Source organism: Suncus etruscus, chromosome 8 (genome assembly GCF_024139225.1).
Source record: "Suncus etruscus isolate mSunEtr1 chromosome 8, mSunEtr1.pri.cur, whole genome shotgun sequence".
Taxonomy (NCBI): domain Eukaryota; kingdom Metazoa; phylum Chordata; class Mammalia; order Eulipotyphla; family Soricidae; genus Suncus; species Suncus etruscus.
The window spans coordinates 119,006,613-119,019,869 of record NC_064855.1 but is presented as its reverse complement, the minus strand read 5'-3'; positions in this window follow the sequence as shown (position 1 = coordinate 119,019,869).

Here is a 13,257-nt window from a genome sequence, read left to right as displayed (position 1 = left end):
ACTCTGTGACCCCCTAATCCCAAATACAGATGGAATGGATACCTGGTGGGGTCTACTGTGAACACAGAATTGGACCAGCTAGAGCACCACTTAGCTTGAAATAGATTGAGTGACCCACGTATACAAGTGTACTTAATGGGCAGAAGAGATAGCATAGAAGTTAGGACACTTGTCTTGCACATGGCCAAATCCAGTTGGCTCTTGGCATTGCATGTTGTTCTCCAGCCATGCACCATCAGAAGGAACTGAGGGTACAGAGCTGGGGTCAAGCATGAGGACAAGAGTGGTATCTCCTCAAATAAAAAAATAAAAGTTGGCAACTGAATATTTATTATTATTGTGTGCACATTTAATAAAACACATTTTCATGATTCCCATTTTTTGTGATATTTTCACTTCTTTAAATTATATTTTTATATTATATTATTATATATTGCATAGAATACTATTTTTCTGTTATATAATATATGTGTTATATATAATATTGTTTATAATATAATACTATATTTTGTGTATTAATATATGATTAATATATCAATATATTAATATTAATGTTAGGTATTTATTATATTAATATATAAAATATTGCGTTATTTAGTGCACTTTTTCCTGAAATTGATATGACATATTATTACATATTAATATACACATCAATTGATATTCTATATTGATATATATTACATTTTTATATTTGATATTATATTATTTAGCATACCTTGTCTTGATTTAAGAAAATCAAGTATTTGCCTAGTTATGGAGCTTTATAGAGTGCTTTGATAGTCAAGACCAAGATTATCATCTTGTTTAGAATACATCACTTATACTGAAAAATATAACGAATAGATATTTGTGTCTCTGTACCATTCTCAGTTAATAAGGAACAATGACAATTATTTTACCCTCTTTGTCTACTTCTACAATTTCTAGTTAACTTTGATGTCTGTAAACAAATATCTTAATTATTAGTCAGCATTATCTCTCTCTATAAATATGTACATATGTATGTATTTTTCAAACCTGGCAGTGCTCTGGGCTGACTCCTAGCTCTGTGCTCAGAATTTATTTTTGGTGGGACTCAGGAGCCATAAGGTGTTCTGGGGACCAAATTAGGTTTGTCACATGTAAGGCGATTGCCCTACATTTGTACCATAGATCTGGCATCTACTTCTATCATTTTGTTTAAATAATAGCCCTCCAAAAATATTTATATTCTAATTCATAAACACTTCAACTACACTTAAATGCTGTTCTGGAGAAAACGAATCTGGATTATGCAGGTTTGAGTCCAAGAAACCAAGAGGACCCTTCTAAGTAGGGATGTAAGAGGTCAAAACCACAAGTAACAGGACAGATGAATCTACATTTAGAAATCTCTAGAAGCTAAAAAGGCACAGAACAGTTTCTCTCCTGTAGTCAAGTTGCAGGGAACAGTTTATGGTCTCTTAGGTTTGAGCCCCAGTAGATCATTTCCAAACTTCTGGCTTCTAGAACTGTGAAAGGAAACATTCCATTTTAAGCCACAAAGTATGCTACCTTGGTACAGCAGCTATAAAAAACTAAAGGGGCATCTTAGTCAATGTTCTGATTCCTAGATCAAAGAAATGAATCCTTTAAAATTGTAATATTTGTTCTCCATGAATTGCAATTCACAAAAGTGCATATATGTTCTTTTGTTTTTTGTGGAAGACACTGGGGGTATAGGGACTCCCCTGAAGGGGTTGGTAGGCCAGGGACCACTCACAGTGATACTTATGCAAATGGTCAAAGCAATACAACACAGAGGAATTATGGTGCTTTCCAGGAAATTGATTCTGGGGGTCATGGCTTTAAGCCAGGTGGTGTTTCAGGCTACCAGGACAATACCAGAACATTTGGTTATGACAGGGTTTGAATGTGGCCTAGGTATATACTAGGGATGTTCCCTGTCCTGAGTTATATCCCAGAAAATAAATATTTCCCATTTAATCTTCATCAAAATTATGTATCCTCACACCTTTCACTTAATACTATTGATAGATAAGATAATATATCTAATTTTAGAGAAAATTAAAATATATCTATTTTTCTAGCATATTATACACATTATAATATATCTAATTGAAATATATCTGATTTTAGAAAAAGTTTTATTTTCTTCTGATCAATGTTAAGGAAGACTATATTTTCATGTATATAATTCATCCACATGTGATCAATAAAAATGACTACCAAAGAGACATTTTATATTTTTTTTTTGATTTTTGCATTGCTTGCTACTGGAAATATTCCAAAATTCTTATTAAACCTGTATCTCCACACACTTAGTGCCTTCAAATAGGTAGCTGACTAGTGCTGGAGATAAGCATAAAAATGAGCTCGTTTATTTCATGCTCCAGTCACATCTCAAAACTTATATCAGTACTCAACACTATCCTATAATTATCCTGTTAACCAGAAGTATGCTTAAAATGTAATGATTAGAAATAAAGGAATTAAAAATGCTGTGCTCTGAAAAAAGCGAAGTAGAAGAAAGCTAATGTGTCTAGATTAATATCTAAGTTAATTCAGATGGAGTTTTAATTAATGATAAAACTTTTAATTCATTCAAGAATCATAGAAGTGTCTGTACTTCATAGCAAAGCTCCCAGATAAATTTCATTTAAAAATTAAGCTGAAGAAAATTAAAAAGTCCATAATCAGAGAGAATTGTATACATTTATCTGAAAATTACTAGAGCAAAGAATAAGAAAGTGAAATAAATGAACAACACTATCATGATTTAATTATTATTCACAGAATTTACTGTTTATAGAACACACTTCCAATGTATATTTTAAGTGTGCTTGGAACTGAAACAATCACCAAACTAGAGACCAGTCATAAAAGTACTATTCTCCACAAACTTAATTAAATTTTTGATAATATAGCAAGTACTTGAACTCAAGAAAATGTAAATAACTAAATATAAAAACTCATGTTCTAATATACACAGAATAGTATAAACTTTAGAAACTATGGTTAGGCAAGGATTTCTTAGATACTCTTATCAAAAGCCTGCATGGTACATACAGTAAATTGAGTACATATTAATAAATTCACTGAACTAAAACTAAGAATTTCTGCACCTGGGCCCGGAGAGATAGCACAGAGGTGTTTGCCCTGCAAGCAACCGATCCAGGACCAAAGGTGGTTGGTTCGAATTCCGGTGTCCCATATGGTCCCCCGTGCCTGCCAGGAGCTATTTCTGAGCACACAGCCAGGAGTAACCCCTGAGCAACGCCGGGTGTGGCCAAACACACACACACACACACACACACACACACACACACACACACACCAAAAAAATAAAAAAAAAAAGAATTTCTGCACCTCATAATAACCTTTAAGAATATAAAAGTACACTGAATAATTACGGACACTATTTTTTAAAGGTCACATGGCAGATTTCTGTTCTGAACAAGGAGGCCCACCATTTTGTAAGGACCACCTGGTGTAGTATATTTCCTTAAGCCTATGTCCATTAAAACAGCCCCAAACTACAGTCCCTACCAGGTAGCCTATCAGGTAATGACACAAGGGAGTAGTAGGAAGGTTCCCCTAGACAATAACCAATCATTTTAAAGATCATCAAAAAGCTAGAACCTCTTTATATCTTTTCCCTTTATAATCTTCCTCATGATCTTTGGCAGGGTTCATCTCCTTCTGGAGATGCCCTGGCCAGCCAGTGTGGGGTTTGTTGGTAGACAGATTAAAGCATTCAGACTTACAAAAACTAGATGAAAATACAACATAAAGTGAGGCAACCTTTATTAAATAAGATATTTGATAAAGGTTCTGAGTACAGAACCAAGAGTAAGCCCTGGGCCCCTTTGTATGTGGCTCTAAAACAGAACAAAAACATATCAAGTAGAGTATATTTCCTACTATTTACCCGAACATAATTTACAATACAAAAATAACTCACTGGTTTCTGAGTTTTAGATAATTTTTAAATTTTTAGGAAAAAATAGCATGAGTATAAATAATTCACCATATATTATAGTTTATTACAAATTATTTAACAGTAGTATTTATACAAAATATTATTATTTTGGTTTTATCTTTCCAGTCACAGTACTACCTCTATTTCAGTGCTTTGGTCACTGGTAGAAATGTTTGTGGACCATGCCAGGGATCAATCCTGGCTACCTGCATCCAAAGCATCACTCCATATATTTGAATATCTTCCTGGGTCCTCCATAGTAAATTAATTAATGTAAATATATCGACAAAATCAGCTTACGAATCCAATTTATTTATCATAAATAATAGTTTAAAATCTCTCAATATGTATTTTCTTCAAAAATCTAGAGATTGAACTTTTATAGGATCCAGCAATACCACTCCTAGGAAATTATCTAGGGCCCCAAAACACATGCAAAAATGTCCTTTGTTAAAAATAAAATAAAAGCCAGACCTGAAAGCAACCCAAGAGCTTAAGAACAGATTAGTGGATAAGGAAACTGTGGAATACCTATGCAATGGAATACTATGCAGTTGTTAGGAAACAAGAAGTCATGAAATTTGCTTATACTTGGATGGGTATGGAGAGGATTGTGCTGGTCTAAATGAGTCAGTGGGAAAGGAATAAACATAGAATGAAAACATTCAGGGGCCGGGTGGTGGCGCTAGAGGTAAGGTGCCTGCCTTGCCTGCGCTAGCCTTGGATGGACCACGGTTTGATCCCCTGGCGTTCCATATGGTCCCCCAAGCCAGGAGCGACTTCTGAGCGCATAGCCAGGAGTAACCCCTGAGCGTCACCGGGTGTGACCCAAAAAAAACAAAAAAAAAAAAAAAAAAAGAATGAAAACATTCAATTGTGGAGTATATTAAAAAATAAATAGTATGTTAATTATATACAGAGACTATAGAGATAAGGGTCATGAGATCAGTCCAGGGTAGTAAGGTTGCTGCAAATATTGAAGGAGTGCAAACAGGGTAGAGAAGGGACCACAATGACAATGATACTTGGAAATGGTAACTTTGGTTAAAAACTGGGTGCTGAAGGAGATTCAAGCGATATGCATGATATTCCTTCACTATGAATATTGTAATCTACAGTGTCGAAAGGGAGAGACAGAGAGGGAGTAAGAAGAAAAATATCTGCCACAGAGAAAAGCATGGGCGAGGACATGGGGGAGGAGAGGAGGAGTAAAACTGGAGACCCGTATGGCTAGAAATGAGCACTGGTGAAGGGTGTTGTACATTATATGACTGAAACTCCATCCTGAGTAACTTCATCTATCTCATACTGCTTTAATTAGATAATTGATTTATTTAGTGAATAAAACACTAAAGTAAAAATGTTTTTCTTGATTTTAGTGTGAGCATCAATATTTATGAATTATTTAGTATAGGAGATATAAATACTTTTTAATATCACTAGTTGATAATATACTGTATTTCAAAAATGTTTAATCAAAAATCTAATATTATAATAGAATAAAAGTAAATATATGAGGAATTTCAAATATTATATATTTATAATAATTATAAATAATGAGGAATTATACGATTGAAAATGATGTGCTTTTATTGAAAAACTATATAAAGCCTGAATTCCCTCATGGCCTTAAAATTTCACAGGAAAACTTGGAATTAAGTAAGCAAAGTGTGGGATATTGACCTGATTCCCCCTCCCCCACTCAATATATGCCTTGTTACTCATTGGTTGAAATAGCGTTGAATGTAGTTCCTTGGATCGGTGTTTAGACCACCTAATTCCGCATCAGGGGTGATCTTGTCCTTCAGAATAAATATTCAGATTTCCCAGAAAATGCTCTCTTGCGTTTCTAGAGTTCCAGAGAGATTGCTGCTTCTTAGGGGCTAAAAGCTTATGTGTTGGAATTTCTAAATCTATTTCTCCTTCCGTGTGTGTGTGTGTGTGTGTGTGTGTGTGTGTGTGTGTGTGTGTGTGTGTGTGTGTGTGTGTGTGTGTGTGTGCGCGCGCATTATTTTCTAGATTGACATTTCTTCCAAATTCACTTCTCTCCAGAGTTTTGGCTTTAGAACCTGAGGGTTAATTGTATACAAAGTACCTTTGATTTTTATTTAATGCAAGAAGAATACCGAACTGCTTTTCACTAACCTATGTAGATACTTAGTCACATATTGTAACTTCAGAAGAAGTCTGATGTGATTTATGAAGGAACCATTATTACATTGGAGTTCAACACTGGTATATTTTAGTATACATCAAACATTTTAAACTTGGTGAGGCAGAAATTCAGTGACCATTTCTCCTTGTAGTATGCTCTTGTGAGATGAACAAAAAATAGATATTCTTTGGCACCATTTCTCTTCATATAAATCATGTCAAAAGTGAAAATGTTTGAGATCCTCTGTTGGGAAGAGTCTATATTAAAATAAATGGTTCTTGACCTGTAACTTTCAAAGCAATTTTCACTAATGAGACTCTTTATATTAATATCTGTAGCTGTTTATTGCATTTAGAGACTTTACAACTGCATTTACAGACAGTACATGTCTATAAAAATAGAGATCAAAAGAAAATAACATTAATTAAATTTTCTAGTTGTGATTATGCATTCTATGCATATTTACATATAACATTTTAGATAGTTGAAAGAAAACATTTAGAATTTTTGTGGAAAGGATGAAAGTAACCCTACCCTACAAGACAATAAATAGGGTAAAGCGGGTCTTTTATTTATAATGAACAATCCAAGTTGAAAAGTTATAATGATGTTATGGCCTTTCATTTTCCAAAAGTATAATTTCTATTTTGAGTTCTTCACAAAAGAAACAAAAGATCATATGCTTTTTCTGTTCATGTTGCCATTAAAAAGGGAAATAGCCTAGAATCTATAGTTGACGATTGGGAAGGAGTTGTTTATAAAAAAAATTTTAATAAAACAACCCAATTCTTAGAGCTGGAGAGACAGCACAGTGGTGGGGAATTTGCCTTGCATGTGAATAACACAGGACTGACTCGAGTTCAATTCATGGATCCCACATGGTCCCCCAAGCCTGCCAGGAGGAATTTCTGAGCACAGAGCCAGGAGTAAACACACAAAACAAACAAAACAAAGCAACCCAAATCTTAAAACCTAAACTGACCACCGTTAGATTGATTTCTTTGTGTTGCTACAATTCAGATGCACAAATTTGAGTTTGAGGGCAATAAGACATGTGCGGGAGACAGAAGAATAAAAGAACTTTGTAAGTATTGAGAGACACAAAATTTCTTACAGGGGCTAACAGAACAAAAAAAGAGTAGTAGAATTGTACAAGATTTCCTCTTTCTCCGAGTTAGACTATGCCTCTAGAAAGACAGTTTCTTTTCTCCCAAACAAACATTTTATTGTTTCTTCCTAAATATCAAAATATGTTTAGTTTATTTCTCACTCACAACTGATCTTGCTCCTTTTCACTGCAATCTTAATGTCATACATCTAGGAATTCTGTCAAAACCTCAGCCTCCAAACTTAGAACATTTCTCAATATTTATTCAAATTCTGTCTTTTTGTCAGGTACACTGGAAGTTCTATATCCCCTTTGGTCAAATTTCATCTTCCCACTTCTGACACAGATGCATCTGAGTTTTTCTCAAGCCGCTTTCAACCATTTGCTTATTCTTCTGAAAGATGTTATTTAAAGATTCCCCAATTGTTTATTACACAGTCCTGGATCATAAGCAATATTCAGTACATATTAAGCAGATATTAAGTACAGTATTACTCTTCTATATAGTTGAATCCTCTTTCTCTTAAAACACACTCATTGCCTTTCTCTAAACTCTACATCAACTTACTTTCCCCAGCAGCTTTAAAGAATCTCCACACATAGATGATTATCAAATTTATATCTCTGAAATGGATACACGTTCAATGTCCATTGCATATATGCTCCTTTATGTTTCCACTAGGGTGTTTCAGCCATGTTCATGGGACATATCCAGGTCAGAGCCCTGTCTGTTCTCCTGCTATATCATTGTCTTCTTTGAATTTCAGAGAGTGGTATTATTATATACCGTATTTTTCGGCATATAAGACGACTTTTGAAACAAACAAACAAAAAGTCAACCGAAAATGTGGGGTCGTCTTATATACCGAAAAATGTTTCAATATGCTGCTGAACGAAAATTGTCTTATATCCCGAAAAATGTTTCAATATGCTGCTAAACGAAAATTGTCTGAATATTGCCACAAAACGAATTTTCCAACTCGACCCTGCACCGATCACTGCAAGGCTGCTCCTCTCTAACTCAGCCAATCCAAGCAGGCTTTTGATGCATGCAAATTAGACAATGTTCTGGACTGAATCTACACTGTAAAAAGCCTGCTCAGATTGGCCAGAGTCAGAGAGGAAGTCTATTACAGTATAACCTCTGAACCTTTGCTTGTTGTTATTGGCTCACTGTGGTACATACAATTGCAGCACAGGAACGTTCTGTCTGATACAGCGAATATAGGCCTAATCCTATGTTTTAACTGCAAAATTAGGGGGTCGTCTTATACACCGGAAAAATACGGTAGTCAAAATTTCAAACCAAAACAAATTTCTTCCAAATATCTTTTATGCTTCATTTTCATATTTACTCTATAAAAAATGTGACAATTCTTGTTCCACTGTATATTTTTATCCATACATGAAGATATTATCTAAAATTGCTTTGAACCCTCAATAATTTACAGCCAGGGTTATTCTTATTCAACAGAACTCAAATTGCATCTTTGAAAAAAGCTTTTAAGAATACACTGTTCGGGGGCCAGACAGATAGCATGGAGGTAGGGCATTTGCCTTGCATGCAAGAGGACAGTGGTTTGAATCCTGGCATCCCAAATGCCAGGAGTGATTTCTGAGTATAGAGCCAGAAACAACCCCTTGAGCTCTGCCGGTGTGACCCAAAAACAAAACAAAACAAAACAAAACAAACTAACAAAAAAAAAAACCCAACAACTAAGAATACACTGTTCAAAATAACTCTCACTCAAATATACGTCAAAATCCACAGAGGTAGTTACTCTTCATATGATCTGGTTTATCAATTTACACTTTTCCATAAGCATAAACTTTATTAGTCTAATTGATGTTGTCTCTGTTTATTTTCTATAGTAACTGCTATAAAAAAAACAAGCACATAATCAATAAGATACTGCCAAATTGATGATAAATCTGTTCTTGAACATTTAGGTAGTTCTGAGTGTGGAACTAATCTTCTACCATTCTCTTACAAAAAATTAATGACAATGTTCTATTCAGGATCAGAGCAATAACACTGTGGGTTAGGACATTTGCTTTGCATGTAACCAACCTGGATTTGGCCCCAAATATATCATATGGTCCCCAGAGCATCACCAGGTAGAATTCCTGCCTTCAGATTAAAGCATAACCCCTGAGCACTGTTGGGTGTGGTCCAAACCTCTCACCTCAAAATCAATGTATTAATCTTTTAAATCATTATTGAATTACTTTTTATTATTGTCAATAATATTACCTGAAATAGACAAGAGGCTTAATAAAATTATATATTATTATATACTTTACATATGGACAAAATCTACAGACTAAAAAAGGTTAGTAAATATACAAATATCAAAATTAGAATTCGAGTTTCTTTTATATTATTTTGGTTTGGGAGCCAAAAGAAAAGTTGATGATGACTCTATAAATTGAATAATATGTAGATGTGGGCCCAAAACAAAGAAAATATTCAGTGTAAGATCATCAGAAGGTCATATTGCAAAATGTTTCTACCCAGAAGTGTCTATTTGTGTGTTCAAACCAAAGGTAAAGACTTTGGCGGACCATTCAGTGGAAATTAAACCAAGGGCTTTATGGGTAATATAAAAACCCTCAGGCAGGTTATCTTTGGATTTTTTTTGAATCTCCACCTTTATTGCTATATAGGATACAGTTTCTAATCCTCCATTTATTAGAACTCCAAACTGAGCTATTGCAGGAACTAAGGGATAGGTCACTGTGTTTATAACTTTAAGTGGGAATTTTACTAATTCTGCTCTTTAGTCCTGGAGGTCTTTCTTCCAAATTCTATGCTTTTTTCACGTCTACACTTGCTGGCTAAGGCTACTATACTTATATTGAATTTTTGGTTCTTTTTGGGGTGGGGGAACACCCAGCAGTGCTGAGGGGTTACCCTTGGCTCTGCATTCAGAAATCGCTGTTCAGAGGCTCAACCAACCATATGGAATGCCAGGAATCGAACCTAGGTCCCTCTGGGGTCATGGAATGCAAGGAAATATTACCACCATATTATTGCTCTGGCCTCATTTTTTGTCTCTTTGAACACTGGTGCTATGACAGGGTGAAAGAGCAATTTTCCATAATTGCCTTTTGGAATCTCTCATCTTTTTCTGAATTGCCACCTCTAGGACTACTTAATTATGAAAACCAAAACAATAATAGATATTTATGCGGTGAAGATGGTTACATCAAGTATCTGCTCTAGAATCAAGATGACAGAAAAGTCGACCAGATGCAATCTCAACAAAATCCAGCCTCGGGCTTCACCAAACTCACCTATGTATTGGTTAATTGCTGAAGGATCAAACTTGCTCAGTTTTATATGTGAGATGAGTTAACTGAAAACAAAAATGAAAGCATAATATTATTTTAAATGATTTACCATACATTATGGTATTCTGAATGCTTAGATTAGTATTTGAAGTATTCTAATTTATAAAAGAACATATGTTATCTATACGGGCAGTAGATTGTGATATTTAGAAAAAAACTAACTGTAAAAGGAACTGAAAAAGATTCACTTTAAATCTTGACAGATGAAGAAGCCTTCTAATTCCCTATTTTAGCAGGAGTATTTTAAGTTTCAAAAGCTACACACTAAATGAATCAAAGGAAATAGTGACATCATAATAGATCATGCCCAAGAAAGCGTTCAGTGATTTTTGTGGAATTTTCTTTCATCTTACTGTTAATTATGCAATAAAGTCAAAAATGCAATTAGCTTGTCTTGTGATGTATGCCAAAGTAAATTATTTTAAAGAATAAAAAGTAAAACCAGTTCCTGTTTTAAGTTTAATTTCCCAATATTTATCAGATGATGCCCTCGATTCCTGTTTGTGATTTGGATTCGACAGTGTGATAACCTAAATTGCTGGTGTTTTACATGACAGAGTCCCTCTGTTAGCTAGGATGCCAAATGCTCTAATCTTTCAACTTCAATGTTGGGGAGCTCCGGCTCCCTGCACGGGAATGATGAACGCATGGTTCCAGCACAGCCTCGAATGAAGGGCAAAGCCCCTGGTCACTGGGAACCCATGCAAAGTGCTCTAGACGTGGATATTTTTAAAGTCAGAATTGAAATCTGTGAGGATGGTGTAATTTTCTTTTCCTTTATTTTTATTTTGACTGGTGGGAGGCATACCTACCTACTTGCCCTTCAGAACGCTCCTAACAGAACCTTATGAGTTTCTGAGAATTGATTTCTGATTTGCTGCTTGCAAGGCAAAGAATTTACCTGCTGGAATATTACTCTAGTTTCTTTTCCCCCTCCCCAACCTTTTGTTCCCCTCCTCTTTCCTCCACTCTCCTCCCCTTCCATTCCTCTTCTCTTTCTCTCTTTCTCTCTCTCTTTCTCTCTCTTTCTTTCTTTCTTCTTTCCTTATTTTCTTTCTCTTTCTTTCTTTCTTTCTTTCTTTCTTTCTTTCTTTCTTTCTTTCTTTCTTTCTTTCTTTCTTTCTTTCTTTCTTTCTTTCTTTCTTTCTTTCTTTCTTTCTTTCTTTCTTTCTTTCTTTCTTTCTTTCTTTCTTTCTTTCTTTTTCTTTCTTTCTTCCTCTCCATCTTTCTTTCTTCCTTCCTTTCTTCCTCTCCATATTTCTTCCTTTTGCTCTTTCCTTTTTACTCATCCTTCCTTCCCTCCCTATCTTCCTTCTCTTTTTTCTTTCTTTCTTTCCTTCCTTCCTCCCTTTTTCCTTCTTTTCTTTCTTCTTTCTTTCTTTCCTCTTTCTTTTTATTTTATTTCTTTCTTCTTTCTTTCTCCTTCCTTCCTTCCTTCTACTTCCTTCCTTCCTTCCTTCTTCTTTCTTTCTTCCTTCCTTCCTTCCTTCCTTTCCTTCCTTCCTTCCTTCCTTTCCTTCTTTCTTTCTTTCTTTCTTTCTTTCTTTCTTTCTTTCTTTCTTTCTTTCTTTCTTTCTTTCTCTTCCTTCCTTCTTTCTTTCTTTCTTTCTTTCTTTCTTTCTTTCTTTCTTTCTTTCTTTCTTTCTTTCTTTCTTTCTTTCTTTCTTTCTTTCTTTCTTCCTTCCTTCCTTCCTTTCTTCATTCTTCCTTTCTTCCTTCCTTTTCACCTTCTTTCCTTCCTTCCTTCCTTTCTTTTAGTAGTGTTATGGAGGCCAAAGCATGTGGTCTTTACAAATATGAGGCATTTGCTAGACAGCTTAAGATATAAGACTGGCCCCATGTAAGACATGTTCTAGTTAAGTCAGCTTTTGAAAAGATCGAAGTTCACTTAATTGATAGATGAAGAGTCCTGATTGACACCTGAGATAAATCAGATATTAAGCCTGAATATTAAGATTTACTTTATTCTAAAAATATAAAAGTGATATAAAAAGGACTTCAACTTTTATTCATTTATTTTATAAATACAATTTAATAATCAAATAGATGAAATAGACTTCTCATTAAGTTTATCTGTTTAAAAGTAACAGAGGAAAAGTAGAAGTGGATGCAAGTCTCTCGACCTGTCTAATTTCTCCTCTCTGTGAGAACAGCAGTGCCAAGTGGAATTATGTTAGACCAGAGAACTGTCAATATTCTACTATTGCTGGAAACCTATTCTTACTGCTCAAGCATCGTAAAAACACCAATATACCCTTAAAACACAGTAACACTGGCTAGCCAATATTTCATGATTAATGTGTAGCCATGTGCTAAAGAGCATGAAATATGTCTAACATCACTGAAGCTTTATGTTTGCAAGGATTTCAAATATTAAATCAGTATTTTCAAGTCCTTTTTTGCCATGTTTTTGTCCCAATATTTTTTCCTCCTTGTAACACTGCTTTCCTAATATCTATTGTACTACTGCTGTCTACTGCCCTAATACTGTCCTAATTATTAGTCCATAATCTGGTGCTGTAAACTCCATTTATGTGATTTCCTGTGACCCTCCTGCTCTATCTTGGTGAACTACAGGCCATGTTTCACCATTTGAGAAATATTTATTTAATTGACAAAGAAGCTAACATGAAATGGAATGAGTGACCTATTATGACAATAATTTTACAAAGTTCAACA